The following is a 20,399-nucleotide window of genomic DNA, read 5'->3' on the forward strand; positions in this document are numbered from 1 at the left end:
TGTCACTCAGGACAAAGCAATTAATCCAGTAAAAGATGGTCCCACTCAACCAATTTTCAATGAGATGCTGCTGAACCTGCTGCAAGAGAAGATGACCCATATGGCATCTGCCCCACTGATGTTCAGGTGATCTCACCAAATCTGCTGACAGCTCACTATATGAATACTTACTTCACAGCCCCCTGCAGAAATTGAGGCATTGATTGAAGAGGCATCTAAGAGCACAGTCAAACAACTGTGGGCAGCAGAAGGTTTGAAATGTTTGTGAGCAGAATGAAATTGTTGGCCTGTGGCACTCTGAAGATGCAAGTGCAATGCAAATGCCCAGCGTAGCCTGTTTTAGTGATCTTCAGTAGTCTGTTTCACTGTGTACTGTGAAGTGTTGTTCATTCTTGTGCATCTACATAAACACTGGTCTGCTCTACTAGTGCTCTCTATTCTTATATATAAAATATAATTCCGTAAGAAAAAAAAAAAAACCTACACTAAAGTGAATCTAGGTATTTTAATGTTCTAATAACATAATTATAATATAATATTGGTGTCTGTTTTGCTTTGTCTCCCTAGTGCTACAAAGGAATCTGTGATTTTTGGCTTTTCAATATTTGAGGCACATGCTTGGCGTTGAATAATGGCAGAAGAGATAAGTAGGCAGAATAAATTTATTGGGTATCATTTTACACTGGTCAAATTAGTGACAATTTACTGCTAAAAGCCTGAGGACCATAACCTCAGAGACTATAATATCTGGAAACATGTTGATGACTGCAAAACACAAGTTCTAGAAATCTGACTTCCCAAATGAACCATGTATTTATATTCACTGTTAAATTTTGAAAATTACTGCTGTAAGTTATTACACATTTATTCCCCTGATACTCTGGAAGACATACAGAAATATTTTAGCATCAATATTAATACTGATCTTTTACTAGTGATTATCTCAAAGCTTAAAAGTAAGGAAAATTTGCATTTTTATGGCTCAAAATGAACTGAATTGCCAACTGTTAAAAAACAATCTCTTTAAGTGCATAATCTTTCCTCAGAAGTCATTCCAGTCTCCAGACATAATTGCCAAAGGTCAATATTCAGTCTCAGTTATATCTAGTCTGCTCTGAATTCATGGCTGATGTTGATAAAGCATTTTAGAGATTAAAAAAAAAAAAAAAAAGACAACACAAAACACAGTGTATAAGTGTTAAATATAAATAATATTATATAATCAACTTGAAGAATGTCCTTAGTCTTTCAGAGAAGTCACATGACTATGTGAATAACTTAATTTACTGGCATAAGGAGGCAGTGATGGAGGGGATATGGCACTATAATGCAATGCTGAGATAAAAATTACCATTACACACACTAAATGCTATATTCAGTGTGTATAACAGTTGGATAGCTCCTCAACACAGATGATTATTGATTGGATAATTTTGATTTTAATCAAATTCTCTGTGAATTTTCTCAGGTTTGTTTGCGTCCCTACCAATATTTATTTCAGTTTTGTCAGATGTGTCTATATGGTGTACTTGGTACATCAACAAACAATTTATGCACAAGTACATAGGTTGCATCAATTAATAAGCTGGGATGTCTACCCTATTCAACTCTCCAGTATGAATTTCCTGTTTCTCCTCCCACTTCCTCAGTCTTCTCAAAAAAAAAACCAACCCAAAACCCAAAACAAACCAAACCAAACAAACCAAACCAAACCAAACCAACAAAAAAAAGACCCAACCTTTAGGAGATTCAATCAGCTGAGCAAAATACATTTGACATTTATTTCAAGCCAGCAAGGTCATTACCTGATAAGGTAATGACATGTAAGAGGAAGTGTTAGGAGAAAGAGCCTTTGTTTGCTAGCTCCAGAGTATTTTATCGAAACCTACCACTGAAGTATAAGTTTTTAAAAGACTAACTATTTTGGGAGGAAACATCCTATTGGAAATGAATGGAAATTGTACTGGGAGATTAAGGCAAGGTTTTCAATTGGCCATTAAACCAAACTGCAACTACAGCAAACCCCACAGTGGAGATATAATAAAGTATGGTTGGGTGAGTGAGCAATTACATTTTACATCCCGCACTGATGAAATGTTCTTGCAGTATTATGCTAGAATGACTCCATAGTAAACTATGGTAATCTGTGGAGGCACCGGTTGCCTGGATAAATGTTCATAAAGGAGCTTTGGTCAGTGTAGTTTATTTATTCATTATATGAAGCAAGCATTTCTGGAACTGCTGAAAATACTAATGTGTAGGAGGAAAAGCAAAACTATTCAATTTTATAGACAAGGTTAGAGAACACAGACAAAACGTTTAAGTTTTGAATAGTGGATTCTTCTGGGGCACTTACTTCATTAAAGGTTTCTGGACAGTTTGCTAAAACTTTCATGGAATCAGAGAACAGTTGAGGTTGGCAGGGAATTCTGAGATCATCTGCTCCAACCTCCCTGCTCAAGCAGGGCCCTTGCCTATGCAGAGCCAGTTATTCAGGACCATGTCCAGGTGGCTTTTTAATATCTCCAAGGATGGAGACTCCACAACCTCTCTGGGCAGCCTGTGCCAGTGCACTGGACAACCACCTGCTGAAAAGAGCACACAAAGATTTGCGCCTTTTATCTACATCCAACAATCTCAGTGGGAATATTATGCTCATTATTGAATTAACTTTGTTTATAGTCAACAAGATTTAATTATCAGAAGCAGATTAAGACCAGTTCTGAGCAGTATGTTTGATAATGACACACCAACATTATTTAAATTAGAATTATTACCAGACACTTTCAAGAACAGCATGTCTTATATGTATGGTGGTTGTCACAATAAAAACTAGGAGTAAAATAACTCTGAAATGCTTTGTCATGCCTTCAATTTTCTGTATCACAAATCAGGATGCAAAGTCATTGGTGGTTTGGGTTACTGGAATTAAATCTTGGCACTTTCATCCACTTCTATTGAAGGCCATCTGGACTCAAGCTGCACATACACAAGAGCAAAGAATGCTCCTGGCTTGTTTCTTGGATAGGGGCACTAAGAAAACCCTGTGTATAGAGTGAAGAGAAGATCAGCTGTCAGCATTATGGAGCTCCTGTATCTTTCAAGAAAGGATGAAGTGTTGGACAGAGACTGTGAATTACTGCATTGTAAGGGAACAGAACTATTGACAGAACAGAACTATTTGTCAGAACTAAATATAAATCCAGTTTCCCTTAAAGTTGTGTTGTTTTTGCTAAACTAATTCAATTCAATATTTTTAGGCTCTTCCACTTGACAAAAAACATAATAAAGTTTACTGATGAAGAAAAACATAGATTTTTTTTTTTTAATGTCACACTGATATTTTAATTCACCTCAAACTTGATACAGAATCCCTCCTTTTCAGTAAAGAAGAGACCATTGGTTTCTTTTAAAGATGTGAATTATGAATTCTTCTTCAAACACATTACGTTTCTTCTACCTACTCCCTCATTCTCATTTTCTTTTCAAAAAATCAAAACCAAGTATGCTCTCATTCTTTGTTCTGAGCCTTCTTTAGCAAAAAATAGATAAGAATAAACACATCATGATGCTGTTTTAGACAGAGTTCATTTATTTTGGAGGATAGAAATCAGCAGTGTATGCTTTAAGAATTATAAGTCATATACTTATATTAGGAAAATTTATTTTTAAAATAATTTTCAAAATAGCTGAAAAAAATAGATTTTTAGTAGTTACTTCAGCAACACTTAAATATTTGATAATGCCTTTATTTAAAGAGGAATATTGCAGTTTTTAGTTTTAGTAAATTTTCAATTATGATTTCTTATTGTTATAAACAAAGTTGCAAACACAAAAATCACTACACCAAATATTCAGAACTTCTGTCATTTTCTTTGTAATGTTTAATTTCGTATGCAATTTTCAACCTGTTTTGTTTCTTGCTCAAAATCAAACAAAATCACATTCATTGAATTTCCCATAAAATGCCCAGTACTGATACTCAGTGAAGTATTTGGAAACTAGAGCTTGAACAAGTAGGGAATACAGATCTGAACTGAGATCACATGTAGTGCCAAGGCAGGTCTGAGAAAAGAGAGGAGTTAGGAAAGGACACAGATTAAGACACACAGATCAAGGGTTTTCTTTTGAGGCTGGTGGCTGTGACTAAATCCTGCCTAGAATGCAGCCACCATTTTAGTTTTTTAGAAAATATTTTGAATTAAAGTAAGATAAACAGACAGGTCTGAAGTTAAACATAACTTAACCCTTCTTTATTTGCTACTTTTATCTGGCAGGCAGCATCTTTTGTGCCCAACTCTAGATAATTTCTGTGACAGTGGCCCAAGTACCTAGCGTTCCCCTTTCATATCCCTCAGCTGCCATGTGCACACAGAGCACCTGAGTTTAGGTTTCTTCTTCCTTCCAGCCAGCACTATCAGCATGATCCTCCATAGAGAACATCTGAACAGCAGATTTTATTGTTTTTCCATTATCAGGTCTGCCTTGTTACCTCTTCTAAGGTCCTGGAAAGCAGAACGGATATCTTCCTGCTGGTAAGGAACAAGTCCCCTTCTCCTACGTCTTACTGCTTAATGGCTTATGTATAATTTGGAAACAACTCCACCAATTAAAATATTTCTTAGTGTTACAGTGATATCATTCACAGTTGCTAGTAATATAGTCATCATGGTAAAAAAGGAATTTTAAGCATTGATTTTTTACTTCTATGTTTATCAACCAGTGAAAACCATACTTTCCAATTCTGAATAACCAAGGCTAAATGCCTGAACTCATAAGCATCCTAGATGTCAAAAATCTGAAACATCTCAGCCCTCACTGTCCTCTGAAAAGACACTTTTATTCTGATTTCTAAAATTCAACTGAGAAATCTATAAAATTATATCAGCTGCAGGTAGCATCTTTGATTTCCACTGATACAAATGTAGGAGTCTTTGGAAAACAAAGGATGCGTAGAAAAATAACTGTTATAAATATGCATATTTTTAAAATTTGAATTCTTTGGTATTTGTGTAAGCGATTGCACCAACTGCAAGGTGTACTTCAGAAAAAAAGGAATGAAAGAGCTTTTATAATCATGTCCAGTTATGGACCTAAGACATGTTATAAAAGATTATATTTTGGTTTATGGTGTCTTCCCAGCCAAAACCAGTACAGGGACTAAATTTATTTTTATGGATTGATTTGGGACTTGATTATAACACATTTGCTTGATCCTATATTGTACTATGGAAAACTTGAGTCTTCTAAAATAAAAGACCAAAACCCTCAAAATTGCAGTATGACCTAGAAGGAGGAGGAACAGATTAAAAAAAATAAAAGTTTACGTTCAACTGAATAAAATCTTGATGTCATTACAAATCCAAACCCTATCTTTCACAGTCATGACTATGCTGTTTGATGCCCTGCTATTTGAGAAGATGACCTGCTGTTTTAAAGTGTCATCAGCACTCAATGCCTTTAAAAATTGGGCCACGATTTTATTTTCCTGTAAATACAAATCCAGTATGTATGGATATCACTCATGCTTTCATTTCACCTCCATTACTTCAGTTTCTGAAATTATATCCAGAAAGCAATCAAAATATGTACTTCAAGTTCATTTAAAAAATGGAGATAAAATGTATTTAGTTACCTAGTAAAAATCAACATTTCTAAAGGAAGTTTAGAAATAGGTTTCAGCATAGAGATATTATATGATGTATAGCGTCTTTTCCACTACAGTGACAACATCATAACTTGTTAATGATGGTATCTAAAATTATTCTAAATAATGATCTAATCTGAAGTAATTCAGTCCTTAAATCATTTTTATGTGTCAGCTGGTAAATCTAAGCAAGGGTTATAGTTCTTGTTGTGAGGAAACTGTTACTCCTCATATCTGGCAGAGTTATTTAGCCTAAATATTTTACCTGGGCATCATGGTAGTTCCAGAAATAGTGGCTGTATATTAAATTCAGAAATTAAATGTCATTCATCTTGCAATAAAAATGTGAAAAACAGTACCCAGAGTTTCTGTACTGTTTATGAATGAATGAATGAATCAATCAATCAATAAATAAAGCTAATTACTGCAGAGGAACTTGACACTATTTGTTTGATCTTTGAAGTAACGGACACAAGAATTGTTAATGTAGATCTAAGAATCTGTTTATCTTTCTGCTGTGCAATGTGGAATGCATTCATTAGCTATTCTTATTCAAAGGCATACATGCATTTTCTAATGGTCATAAACAATCTAAGAAGTCCCTATTCAGTGTGTTTGGATTATTTTTTTTTTTCCTGAATGTGTTTTAATACAGTTTTCTGATAACAAACCAGTAATATTTTTGTTGACTAATTAACATTATAACAGCAAACTGCAATTTTGGAAAAATTCCTTCCACTGTTCATAGTGTTGATCAAATTTCAGAAAGGTCCTAGAAAATTTCATAAAATATTACTGTGCGATTATTTTCCAGACACAGTGGAGGTTTTTTAATAGTTCTTTAAGGATCCATTGAAAGAAATATTCCTTCCACTACATAAAACAGTAATTTGTATATCAGTGTTAATCCCTCTGGAAAATATTTTCATAATGAAAAATTCTTTCTAAAATGTATCTGTGAAGAAGGTTAGGTTTTTATAGAAAAAAGGGGACCTTCTAGCAACATGTGGGCACAGAGTTCTACTATGAAAGTAGTTCTTCTGTGAATAAAGCAACATTCAAGGAACTTACAGAGTACTTGCACAATGACTTAGTTTTAGCCCTTAATCTCGTCATGCAGAATAAGAAATTTTTATTTTTTTTTTATCACTCTGATGTAGTGAAACATTGGAATAGGTGCCCAGAGAAGTTGTGGCATCCCCATCTCTGGACATCTTTAAAATTCAAGGCCCTGAGCAACATGATCTGACGCCGTAGTTGAATCTAACTTCATGGCTGGCATAGTGGCCAACTGGGACATTAGAACTTGGACCTTGAAGGGTGGACCAGATAACTTCTAGAAATCCCATGCAACCTAAATTATTATATAATTTGATTGCAAATTTTAGGTAGAACCTCAGCCTCACTGTGGATGTGTTTGTTTTTAAGAAAAGCTAGTTCTACAAAACTTTTTGCTAATTTTATCTTTTTTTGATGCTACTAGGGTTTGTGCTTGCTGGTCAATGCACTTCTGTGTGCATCTTGCACAAGTTTAGTCCCTATTCAGATGTTTAACTGAGAGCAGGGATGATTAAGTCTTGACAGATCAGAATTTGAGATAGTGTCTTATATCTTGAACTAATTTTCTGACACATTATCATATAATCATAGAATCATATAATAGTTTGGGTTGGAAGGGACCTTTAAATGTCATCTGACATTAAATACATACTAATCAAGAGCTATCTAGTACTAGCAACCGCCTACTCTTTACAAATGTCACTCTTAAGGGACGTTTTATACTTAACTTTTTTAATACACAAAACTTCCCATATTAAGTTTTATAGCAAGTAAATTCACAAAATTGTAATAGAGCATATGTGTCCTGAGAGGATCTAAGAAAATAATTGACTTTGCTCTGTGGGTAAAAGCAAGTAAGTGCTTAGCATCAGCTCAGGATTAGATTACCAGATGAAAGACGCAAACAGGGACTCAGCCAGTAACAATGGGTAGTTGCAAATGCCTAGTGAATGCAGCATTAGAGAAATGGAATCCTTCTGGGTTCAATAGCTATAAAATCGAAAGACAACAGCACCCACATTCATAAGAGCTGTTGTCTCTAGCTGGGGACTTTCCATGAAATAAAATGGAAAACAAAAATATTCAAAAAACAGTTGAAACAATTCCAAGCCTTGATTATTCTGTGTTTCTGAGAAGTCTAAATCAGCTTGAGAATGCAGCGTATAGAAATCTTTCTTAAAAGAAAAGGGCTTTTTTTAATCAGATGAAAAGTGCCTCTGGGAATCACCTTTCCTAAACTAAAACTGACTGTTTCACTTAATGATTCTGACATTTTACAGATTTAGTATCTACTTACATACATTACACTACAAAAACTTTTCCATGCTTGGCCTGATACAGTGGAGACGTGCCTGGCACATGTCATTTGTCCCCCGTATGCAACTGAGATTAACAGATGCACAGTATGATGGAAAGTTTCATTTCATTAGTCAATGACTGGGGTCAGTTAAGTTACCCCAGGTTGTATGTGGGTTAAAGGTACACGTACTTAATAAAGAAATATAATTTAGGTAAATGGAAAGACACTGAAAGTGGTTCTGTGCTTATCAGTGATAAATTTCACCTACTTAAAACCCATTTGCAGTTCACTTGGACACTGTACTTAACATGTCTGGCCCAGAAGCCAGTATTTCCAAGAAACACTGCTTTGTCCCCTTTACTAACAAAAGCAGTGGAGTCATGTCCTTTACTAGCTATTTGTTAAGTGACTAAAGAACTGACACAGGCATGGATTTATGTTGGTTTCTTTTCTTAGTTACTTATATTTTAATCCATCTCCTCAAGATTTAATCTTACTACAGCATTTTATCATTCCTCTTGGAGAAACAAGATTAATTCACATTTATTGAGATTCCAGGGCTTTATTTAGACTCTTCCAATCTTAAAATTCCCAAAGAAACCCATTTCTATTCATGTTCTTGGGGCAGATTCCTTACCACAATATGTAAGGTAAATGTGATGTTTTAGTTTGGATCAGGAGTAGCCTTTTGAAGTGACTCTTCTGATCACTGCCCCTTCTGGTGCTTCCATTCACACTATGGACTGGTCCCAGAGGGCATGAACTGGTGTGCAGTTGAATGGACAACCAGTCCATGGTCTCTCTAGGGGACCAGCCTGGCGAAACCCTTGAAAAATTTGCAGTATGGACAGTGAGTCCTCAGTATCCAATGCTCCTGTCTTCCTATCTGCTCCAATTATGACTCTTGGCCCCATAGTGTAGATATATGCTGCACACTGACCCTTGTTTTTTAACTTAATATTCAGAAGATAGAAATAATTTTGCAGATATAGAGATGTTTTTAATGTACTAAAATATCCACTTCTTTATTTTCTGTTCCTGTGATAGAAAGACTTTTAAAATATCCCTTCCATAAAACTTCAAATACTCTAATTTGGTAGTGATTTTACCACGTGGGCAGCTTGCTTTCTGTAGAAGTTATGGTCATTTATTATAGGAAGCTTGCATGACCTAATATGGTGAAGAAGAATTATGTTAGTCTTACCTCCTATCTGGTGGAGTTTCTATAAGGATTACAGCTTCTCTCTAGTGATGTACATTAAAGAAGTTATGGATATTTTAGAGTATTTTAGATAATTTTTAAGAAAAATTCTGTCTCCAACTGTGTAGAACTTCGCACTTCAGAGATGTTAAACTCCTTCCAAGGCAAAGAAAACAGACACCTTTCATGTTCTTATACTTTGAAGATGACTCTGAGAGTACCAGTAACTGAGGAGGGAAAGAAAAGAACTTCACAAGCTGACTGTTTTTATCCAATTATCTGTTTAGTAGTGTCGTGGTTTGAGCTCAGAGGGCATTACCACATCTTGAGAACACCTTCCCCCCATCCCTCCCTTCTTCCTGGGCTCAGCTCTGCCCCCTCCCCTGCTACCAAAAACAATCCCACCACTCACTCAAACCCAGGACAAGTAGATAATATTGCCTTAAGAAAAAAATGGAGCAGGGATAAGTGAACAGTGTAATAACTTTATGGAAACAGTTACTAGTTAAGCAACTTGTTTTCTAGTTATCATGTCTTAGTTTCACTAGGATAGATTTTGAAATGTAGAGAAAAATACAAGGAGCTTTATCACTAACTTCAGAGGGAGTAGGTTGCATCTGCAAGTTAGGAAATGAACCAGTAATATTGGGATCCCATATTGTTTTCTTCATCCACAACAGACTCTTGTAATCTCAAGGACCCAGAGACCTGATTTTCACATCCAGTTCACTACTTACTGTGTTAATTTTATTTTAGTTTTCTGATCTGAACTGTAATCAACTACAGATCTTATGAAAATAAGAGAATGTCAAAGAAGAATACTTGATACTAAAAATCTTTTTTTTTTCTGCACAGTGACATTGCATGATGCTAGAAGATCTACAGCTGAAAACAGAAACCTGCATTTTCCCATCCAAAATTCAGACATAAGTATCACAGCATACTTACTCTCTTTCACCTATTTGTGATAACATCAGCCTGGTTCATGACCCAGCTGATCAGCCTTTGGGCATGAAGTCATGTATTTCTCAGCAAAATTTCCAGACCTGTGGCATGAAGACAGCCAAAAATTGACACTGACTGATAGATCTGGGTAAAAGCATGTTCTTAAGCTCAATTACACACCAGCAAGTCTTTAGTCAAGCTAAAGCAATTAAGAATTCATGGATGAATACTTCAAATGAATTTCATTTATTTCTCATGCTTTACAATATTTTAGTGAGTTGTAGATTAGCTCATAGTCCTTGAAAATCAGTAACTGTGTTAAAGTAGGATGGAATATATACCTCAGTTCACTTCTAGCTGATAACCATACTTCAACTGGGAATATACAAATCATGTTGATGGTAATATGGCAAGTTTTATAATAGAAAAACAAATTTATTTTCTGTGGAATCATAGAAAAGTAGTTGTTTTCTTCATTTGAAATTCATTTAACTTTAAGCTTTACAAGTAAATTTCAATCAAACAATATTCTCGGTATACCATGCAGAGAAGTTTTGTCAACTCAGGATATCAAGAATAAAACTAAATACATGAAGTATTTAACCAAAGGAAAACAAACAAAAAAACAAACAAAAAAACCACCAAAAAAACCCCAAACCAAAACCAAAACTAAATGAAAAAACATTGGCAGCAAAACATCAATAAGGCATTAAATTTTCTACTTAAATGTGCTTCTGAACATTTCCAATTACTAATCATTCAAACATTAGAAAATTTAGGGTGAATATGTACAAAGTAAACCTTGACAGATACTTTTTTTTTTTTTTTTCTGAGTAAGAAATTATAACTTTCCTAGACAAAATAAAAAACTTTATCTTTTTCTCTTGAACTGACATTTAGTTGAATTACAAAAAGGATGAATTATTGGCTTTTGATCATCATAAATCTGTCAGTAATTCTGAAAAATTTTCCACTAAAATACAGTACAAAATTCTGGACCTGCTTATACATTAAAATTGAATTTTTTAAAGAGCTTATTATTGGCTGAACTGTTCTCACTGACTTTCCTAAAATTTGAAAAGTCTATTTTAAAATTTTCTAGATATCTTTCAAATAATGTACTAGCAAATTCTGAAAGAAAGAGGGAAATATATCACAGAATCATGGCATCACAGAGTTCTCTATATTGGAGGGAACCTTTTGAGAACATCTCGTCCAATGCTTCTGCTCAAGCAGGGTCAACTAGAGCAGGACACCCACCATCATGTCCAGTCAGGCAACTGTTCCCATGTTTGGCCACTCTCGCAGGAAAATAGTGTTTTGTTGTGTTTAGATGGATTTTCATGTGTTTTAATTTGTGACTGTTACCTCCTGTTCTGTCACTGGGCACTACTGAGAAGAACCTGACTCCTTCTTTTTCATTCCCTCCCATCACATATTTATATACATTGATGAAATCCCCCTGAGCTTCCTGTTCTCCAGCCTGAGTAGTCCTTGGTTTTGCAGCCTCTCCTAATGTGTCAGATGTTCCAGTCCCTTCATCATCTTTTGGCCCTTCAGGTGACTCTCTTCAGCATGTCTAAGTCTCTCTTGTACTGGGGATCCCTGAACCGGACCCATCATTCCAGATGAGTCTCACCAGTGCTGAGTAGAAAGGAAGGATTACCTTCCTTGATCAGTTGAAAAGGCTATTCCTAATGCAGCCCATAAATAAAAACAAAAACATAAACCAAAACAGCAGAGAACTTAAAATTTCTGAACATTTAAATTTCATAATAGCTCAATAGCTCAATAACCTTGGCTGCAGTGATCACAATATTGTGGAGTTTGGGGTCCTGCTGAGCACGCTGAAGGTTAGGTTTTTTATAACAGAGGAGCAAACTTCAGCTCACTCAGAGCTCAGCTGGGAGGGATTCCGTGGGAAGCTTCCATGGAGGATAAAGGAACTAGTGACTGCTATGAGTGAAGAAAGAGTTGGCATGTGAACTATTACAGGATCCTGAACCCTACAAATTGATGCGCCCTGACAATATCCACCCAAAGGTGTTAAGAGAGCTGGCTGACATTGTTGTGAGGATGCTCTCCATAATCTTTGAGAAGTCGGGGATATCAGGGCATGTCCCAGAAGACTGAAAGAAGGCTAATGTCACCCTCATCTACAGGAAGGGTTTTATAGATCTATCAGTCTTACTCCAGGGAAAGTTATGGAACGAATCCTCTTGTGGGCTATCACAAGTCAAATGAAGCAAATAATTAAGTAAAGCCAGCACAGATTCACCAAGGGCAAACTGAGTGATTGATAAAGTTAGTTAAGAGAAATTATTTGAAACAATTTCTTATCATAGAAATCTGTTTTGAAAAAAATATTCTATACTAAAAATGGATTATTGACTTTTGTGTAATAGCACTTTAATCTTGGAAAATGATGAGGGTTTGAGTATAATATTGTATTATTTCCTATATTTATATTTTATACTAACATTTTCACCTTGCACTATGGCATATATCATTGCCATTGAGATGATCCAAAACTAAACACTGAAGAGTTCTTATTTTTTAAGGTTTTTTTGAGTCATGAGGGAAAGCTGCTATTTAGTACTGATGGAGACATTATCTTTACTTGGACCAGACTGTTTTGTTAGAAAATAAACAAGAGAAAATTGTTATTTGAGCATGATTTCTACTTCAAAGGAAATGCTCCCTTGTTTATTTAGAATTCTAAGAAGCTGACTGTCTTGAACCTTGCTGAGTCTTCATGTTAACAGTGGTTCAGGGTTTTGTTTAGTTTCAAACTCTTCCCTTGCACAGATTGTGGGGAATGTGGAGGATGAATACGTACCAGCACACCTATAGACTTTCCCTTTCTTAGATCTTCATAATTTTGATTGTCACTGTCCTGGCTGGGGCTGGACTAGAGTTCCCGTTGGTCTGGCAGCGGGAGGAGCTGCAGCACCCTGAGACCCCAGGGGCTCCCCAGGCCCCAGTGCCCTCACCTGTGTGTGGGGGCGGGGGGAGCACAGCTGGAGGGCTGGGCCCCGATTGGCCGATATGCCATGTCATGTGACATTGTGCTCACTATATAAAGGCAGGAGAGGGGTGGGAGGGGCCCTCACCTGTGGGAATGTTGATGTGGTGCCTTTGTGTCTGGGATGACCAGCTGGGAGCAGGTGGTGTTGGTCGGCAGGTGGTGAGCAGCTATATGGTACATTACCTGTTGGTATTGCTGTTAGTGTATTATTCTGTCACTGTTCTTAAACTGTTTTTATCTCAAGCCGCGAGTCTCCCTTTGCTCCTCTGATTCCCTCCCCATTCCCAAGTGGGGGGAGGGTGGGTGAGCGACTGTGTGGCATTTAGCTGCTGAGTAGGCTCAAACCACAACAGTCACTTACCAATGAGATGAGAAGATAGCTGTCCCCAGGTGGTTGGATATTTTTAACAGATATGGGATATGGAGGAGAACGTTTCAGACTAAGAAGGTCCCTCTTCTTGGGGGAGGTGGCACACTCCTAAAGCCTAGAGTCAAGCAGACAAGTAAGTCTTTTGCCTTACCAGGAAAGAAAGCATCTCTATGGATTCAAATCCCAAACAGAAAATATGTACAAGGTCAGTACAATAAGTCGGCTAGCAATGAGAATGAGAGGAGGTGAAATATACTAAGGGAAATCACATCAGGGCAGAAAGAAATAATAAAAGAAGTATTCAGTTGCACAGAGAAAGACCCGGACAGTTAAATTAACATGGAGTCACTAAGACATAATAGAAAAAATAAATTTTTAGACATCTGAAGTGGAAGAGTATTATATTCTCACAAATAAATGCACAGTGAAAGAAAGGAGCCTAAAGCAGAGCTAGATTAAAAATTATTATCAATATGTCCACGATTAGAGTGTATTTACATTTACCATTCTCACCAGAGCAACAAATGTCAAAATATGCACCACAATAGTTCTTTGATAAATGAGAGAATTATGAAAAAGTGAAAAACTTTTCAAGAAGAAATTAAAAGTGAAGTGTACACAGGCAGCACAGAGGTTGTTAAAGCATGTATGTATTAGTGTCTCAAAAAAATATGTATACGTTCTTAGCAAAAAGAATTGAAGAAAGCTAAAATTAAAGCTCTCTGCTTTAGAAGGGGGGGTGGAATGGAGTCTATCCAGATGGGAATGTATTCTTCAGAAAACCAAAAGTGTGTCCACGTAGGAAAATGGAAAAGAAGCACCAGTGATGACTATAGCAGCACAAGAAGGCTGATGCCAGTATGTCATGGTTTAAGCTCAGAGGGCAACTGAGCACCACGCAGCTTCTCACTTACCTCTCTCCCCCCAGCATTGAGAACGAGAAAATATGCAAATATTTGGAATTCGAGATAGGACAGGGAGAGATAAATCACACATTATGGTCATGGGCAAAAGACAGACTCATTACGAGAATAAGAAAAGAGCATAAATTCATTACAGACAGTAACAACAACAACGCTTAACAGAGTAGGACAGTGAGAAGCATTACCACATCCTGAAAACACCTTCCCCCACCCTTCCCTTCTTCCCAGGCTCAGGTTTACCCCCGATATCTCTACCTCCTCCCCTCAGCAGCACAGGGGGCAGGGGATGGGGGTTGTGGTCAGTGCTGCCACTTCTTCTATCTTTGGGGGCAGGGTAACTCCTGGAATTTCTTCCCCCTCTCATAGGAGACAGTCCTCCACAACTTTTTTCTGACTTGAGCCCCACCGACTGGCCGCAGCATTTCCCTAGCTGCTTCAGTGTGGGACACCAACTCTCTCTAACTTGAGTCCCTCCCACAGGATGCAGCCCTTCTTGAGTTGCTGCATCATGGGGCACTGTCATATGCTGCAGTCCTCCCAGTGCTGAACTACAACAGCAGGGGCTGCTTCTTCCCACAGGATTCCAGCTGCCTTTGGGTGCAGACACCTTAATTGGCCATGTGGGCCAATCAGTGTCTGCTCCACCATAGACCTTCATGGGTGCCAGGGGGGGTCGCACTTCCATCTCGCCACAGGATACAGGGGAGTCTTTGTTCCGGCACACCTCTCCCCTCCTTTCTTCCTCCATTCCTCCGCTGATCTTGGTGTTTACGCAGCTGCCGCAACTCCTCCTCACAAGTCCCACTGCTCGTCACCATGTCCCTTCTTAAATATGTTATCCCAGAGATGCAGCTGATTGGCTCAGCCTTGGTGCAGAGGTGGGTCTGACTTGGAGCCAGGGGACCTTCGAGAAGCTTCTCACAGGGAGAAACCCCTACAACTCACTCAAACCCAGGACACAATAGCATAGAAACACCCTTAGGGGCAGGAAGCCTGAAAGAGAGTTAATAATATCAGTAGATGATCAAAATAAAGAAGCACTTAGAAAACATGGAGCTGTAGTAGAAAACTTAAAATGTATTGGACTTGTGTTCCCCCATTTGGAAAATTTTTTTTTTCTGAGAAATGATGCAGGTGAGGCAGAATAAGCATTTTGCAGTGAAGTAGCAGTGGCTGAAACCAGTTAAAAATCAACAAAATTAACACTATGGGACCAGATAGCATTTATGTAAGAGTTCTCAGGGAAAGTGGGATCAAAGCTACTAAACAAATCCTCCTTGGGTCTATCACAAGTCAAATGAAGCATGCGATAGTGAAAAGCCAGCACGGATTTAACAAGGACAAATCATGCTTGACAAACCTGATCACTTTCTACAGCAAAGTGACCTGCTTGGTTGATGGCGAGTGGTGGATGTTGTCTACCTGGATTTCTCCAAGGCTTTTGATATGGTTTTCCACAGCCTTCTCCTGGAGAAACAGATGCATTGTGGTCTAGAGAAGTGGTCTGTGTGGTGGGCGGGGAACTGACTGACAGGCTGCACCCAGCAAGTGGTGGTAAATAGCTCCTTTCCAAACCAGCAACCTGTCACAAGTGGGGCCCCCCAGGGATCAGTGTTGGGGCCAACGCTGTTTGATATCTTCATAAATGATCTAGATGATGGGATCAAGTGTACCCTAATAAAGTTTGCTGATGATATCAAACTGAGTGGTGAAGTGGACACTTTGGAAGGGAGAGCCACACTGCAGGAAGACCTGGATAGGCTGGAAGAGTGGGCTAACAAGAACCTTATGAAGTTTAACAAGGACAAGTGTAAGGTCTTGCATCTGGGAAGACATAATCCAGGAGTGCAGCACAGGCTGGGAACTACCTGGATGGGGAGGAGCTCTGTGGAAAGGGACCTGGGGGGTCCTGGTGGACAAAAACCTCAACGTGAGCAAACAGTCTGCTGCTGTGGCAAAGCAAGCCAACAGGATGCTGGGCTGCATCAGCAAGGGCATCACCAGCAGAGATAAAGAAGTCATTATCCCACTCTACTCAGCGCTTGTCAGGCCACACCTGGAACACTGTGTTCAGTTTTTGTCCCCGCTACGCAAAAAAGATGTGGACAGGCTGGAGAGGGTCCAGAGAAGGGCCACAAAGGTGATCAAAGGACTGGAAAGCCTGCCACATGAGGAAAGGCTGAGAGAAGTGGGTTTGTTCAGCCTTGAGAAGAGAAGGCTTAGGTGAGATGTTATCAGCATATTCCAATATTTAAAGGGTGGCTACAAAGAAGATGGAGACCCCCTTTTTGTAAGGAGTCACATGGAAAAGACAAGGGGTAATGGATACAAGTTATTTCTCAGGAGAAACTCAGACTGGACGCAAGGAAAATTTTTCACAATGAGAACAATCAGCCACTGGAATAAACTCTGCAGGGAAGTGTTGGATTCCCCAACACTGGAAGCTTTAAAGATTCAGCTGGTCATGGTGCCATTTTGTCTAGACAGTGCTTTTGCCAGAAAGGTTGGACCAGATGATCCTTCAGGTACATTCTGACCTGGTATTCTTTGATTCTATGAATAATTGCCTTCTTTCAATGAATAACACGTTTTTAAAGAATTAGTCCCATTCATTGAAATTAATATGTTTGAAGCGTATTCTGAAGCTAAGAAGAAAGAAAGCAAAATTTTCCTAAATTTGTCTTAACTTTAAAAACATGAGGGGTTATAGTATGAAAATTTTATTAAAATATCTTTCTAATGCATCCCCTTTTTCAGTTTTATTACTTATTTTATAACATTTTCAGTTCAATTACATTCAGTTATATTCCTTCTTCCAAGCTCTCATCTTGCCAATTGAGTTGAATTTCTGTATTGCAAATGAAATGGAAATTGTAAATGAAATGTGTAATCAGATTATAAATCAAATGTAACCAATACTGAACATTAATTTTGTTACAGTACTAATTCCTGCTTGAGAAACTCTTTTAGCATAAGTAATCACTTCTTTTTTTACAGGTTAATAACACATCATCTGGAATAAAAATCCCCCACAAGACAGTCCTGAGTGTCAGTAAAATATATACTTTTTTTTCATATATAGCATTTAGAAGCATTTAAGTATGACAATGTAAAAAGCTATTTTAAAATAAAATTGATTCTGAGTTTTCTAACAGCCATGAGACATTAAAATTAAGTATGTATATTCTTGTATGTTTCCCTGTGTGATTCACATCATAAAACACTTCTAGGTTTTTTACCTCTTTTGGCCTGATCAGTACTCAAGGTCCATTTTTTGGTAAGTTATTTTCATTAGCAGAAGAGATTTGCAAAGCTGAGTGTTTCTGGCTTAGCTGTGTTTAGAGGGATATGCTATTGGATAGACTAGAACAGAACAGAATAGTTGAGTTTGAAGGGACATACAATGATCATTTAGACCAACTGTCTGACCACTTCAGGGCTGACTGGAAGTTAAAGCATGTTATTAAGGGCATTGTCCAAATACCTCTTAAACACTGACAGTCATAAGGAATCAACTACCGCTCTAGGAAACCTGTTCCAGGGTCTGACCACCCTCTCGGTTAAAAATGCTTCCTAATGTTCAGTCTAAACCTCCCCTGATGGATGCAGCCTTGAACCATTCCCACAGGTCCTATCACTGGATCCCAGGGAGATCAGCATCTTCCTCATCATGTCCCCTCCTCAGGAAGCTACAGACAACAACGAGGTTGTCCCTCAGACTCCTTTCCTCCAAACTAGACAAGCCCCAAGTCCTCAGCCACTCCTCACAGGACATGCCTTCCAGCCCCTTCACCACTTTTGTTGCCCTCCTCTGGATGCATTCATGTACCTAATGACTTATGAAGTCCTGCTTCTTTGAGGACATGAAAATCAAAACAGCTATGGTATTTCCATGAGCAGAGCTCTAACTCTCAATTTGACCCAAGACACTAATCACAATCATGGCCCTATGGAAGGCAGCAATGTTTTTTTGGATTGTATTGGAACACTTTTGTCATCTGATTCAAATATCTTTGTTTCTCCCTTTGAGCAGTATAATTAAAGTTACCCTTAGCCTCAATTGTGATTTTTTTGCTTTTCTAGTTGGTTGATATATTTATTTATCTAAAATTTTTAATTTTCCTTTGTTACATGCATGGTTTCCAAGTATAGTACATGCATTTTAAAACCAGTGGATGACTGAAGCATAAGATAGCCTGAGTATTGCCCGTATATTGCTCTAATGGTATCTGAAAGGTGGTGCTTTGTCTTTTGAGGGATGAAAAGTGAGGATTTTTATATAACTGAAGGAAACAAATTTTAAAAGTTTTCATTAAACACCAAAACCAGACAATTTATTTCAGTAAAAGTTATAGTTCAAAGTCAAAATTTATTTACAAGCATCCAGAATAGAAAATTATGTTTCTTTAAAGATTTCTCAAGCTGTTTGAAATATCAGATAGCTTTATGTTAAATATTCTCATATAAATTTAAGTTATTGCTACTAATATTATTAATTTATTGTTATAACTTCTGGTATCTGTACATAAGCTTAAACAAGCTTCTCTCAGTTTTTTTCTGAATGCATAACCTCTTTCAATGAAAATTCGAGAGATCACATTCTATAAACCATATAAACCACATTTAATGAGATAAATCTGGGTTTTAAACATACTGTACCTCAGTTTATACCTGCTCCTTTCTAAGCCATAGCAGTTAGGCATGTGCAGGTTGAAACCTACTGTTCTGGAAGCTCTCACTAAAAATCAATATCCAAGTAATGACTGCAAGAAAATACATTTAAACAGGATTGATTTCCTTTTTTCTTTTTCATTGTCTTGTTGGAGTTTGAAAGTTATTTTTACTTAGCTAGACAAACTAATATCCAAGCTAATAAAATATGTATGTAGCCATCCTCAGATGATGAAGGTAAGGAGGCTTGGAACTCATTGAGAAAGTCTGTCTCCTGAATATCTCTGCTTTGCATGGCACACTGGCAGATGCCCACGCACCACTCAGGGCACTGAGATGTGAGTCATCGCTGACAGAAATAATATTTGCAGCTTCTTGCCTTTACATACTTTTATTTATCAGGTCTTTTTTTCAGTTGATGTGATGATTCTTTAAGGTTGACAAACACTGGCCCCACTACTTTTAGAGGGAAAGAATAAACAGCGTTAGGTTGTGCCTACATTAGCAACTTGGTTCAAAGCAGGAGCTTGGTTTTGAAGCACTGACGGTCTACATTTACTGATTATAGGGCTGAGTTCTCAGGCTGGTTTTAATGCAGAAGAACTAGATTCTCTCCCTGAGAAACTAAATTGCAAGTTCTGATCTAAAAGTATTTCAGTACTTGTGGGCTCCTTGGTCTCTGAATCAGTGTGGGTCATGCTCCCCCAGGACCCTCTGAGATGTGTGGCAGAAGTCTCCTGATCCATCTAGAGGTCTCACAAGAAGCTGGAAGATTTCTAAAGCAATATACAGGGACAAATGCTGCGGATACCTTCCTGCTTGCCCTCTGCTGCCAGACTTCAGCTCATTCTTCTGACTCTGTTGCTTCTTTCTCATTCATCTGCTCTCATGCTTTTTCAGGACACTTTTTCTGCTGCCATCTGAACTACTTTATTTTGCTGTCTCTCCCCTGATCTCATTTAACCTCTTACCATCCAGATGAACTTTTTATGTAATATAAAATGATTAATTTCCTAATTTCCTACTTTTTCCATATGCTTCTACCATGTTGACACTATTTATTTCACTGCTCAAAAAATTAAGGGAGAAGTAACCTTTGGCAGTATCAGGGGTTGTTGACCTCAGTACTGCCTCTGTGTGTGAAAGATGAGTGTTTCAAGATACACAGCACAGAACTCAGTACAATATCAGTGTCCTTGAAATCATGCTTTGGAGGTACATACTTGTTCCTTGAAGGGCTCTTGGGAGGTCTTTG

The sequence above is a fragment of the Tyto alba genome, unplaced genomic scaffold (assembly GCF_018691265.1).
Source record: "Tyto alba isolate M040663 unplaced genomic scaffold, T.alba_DEE_v4.0 Super-Scaffold_22, whole genome shotgun sequence".
NCBI lineage: Eukaryota > Metazoa > Chordata > Aves > Strigiformes > Tytonidae > Tyto > Tyto alba.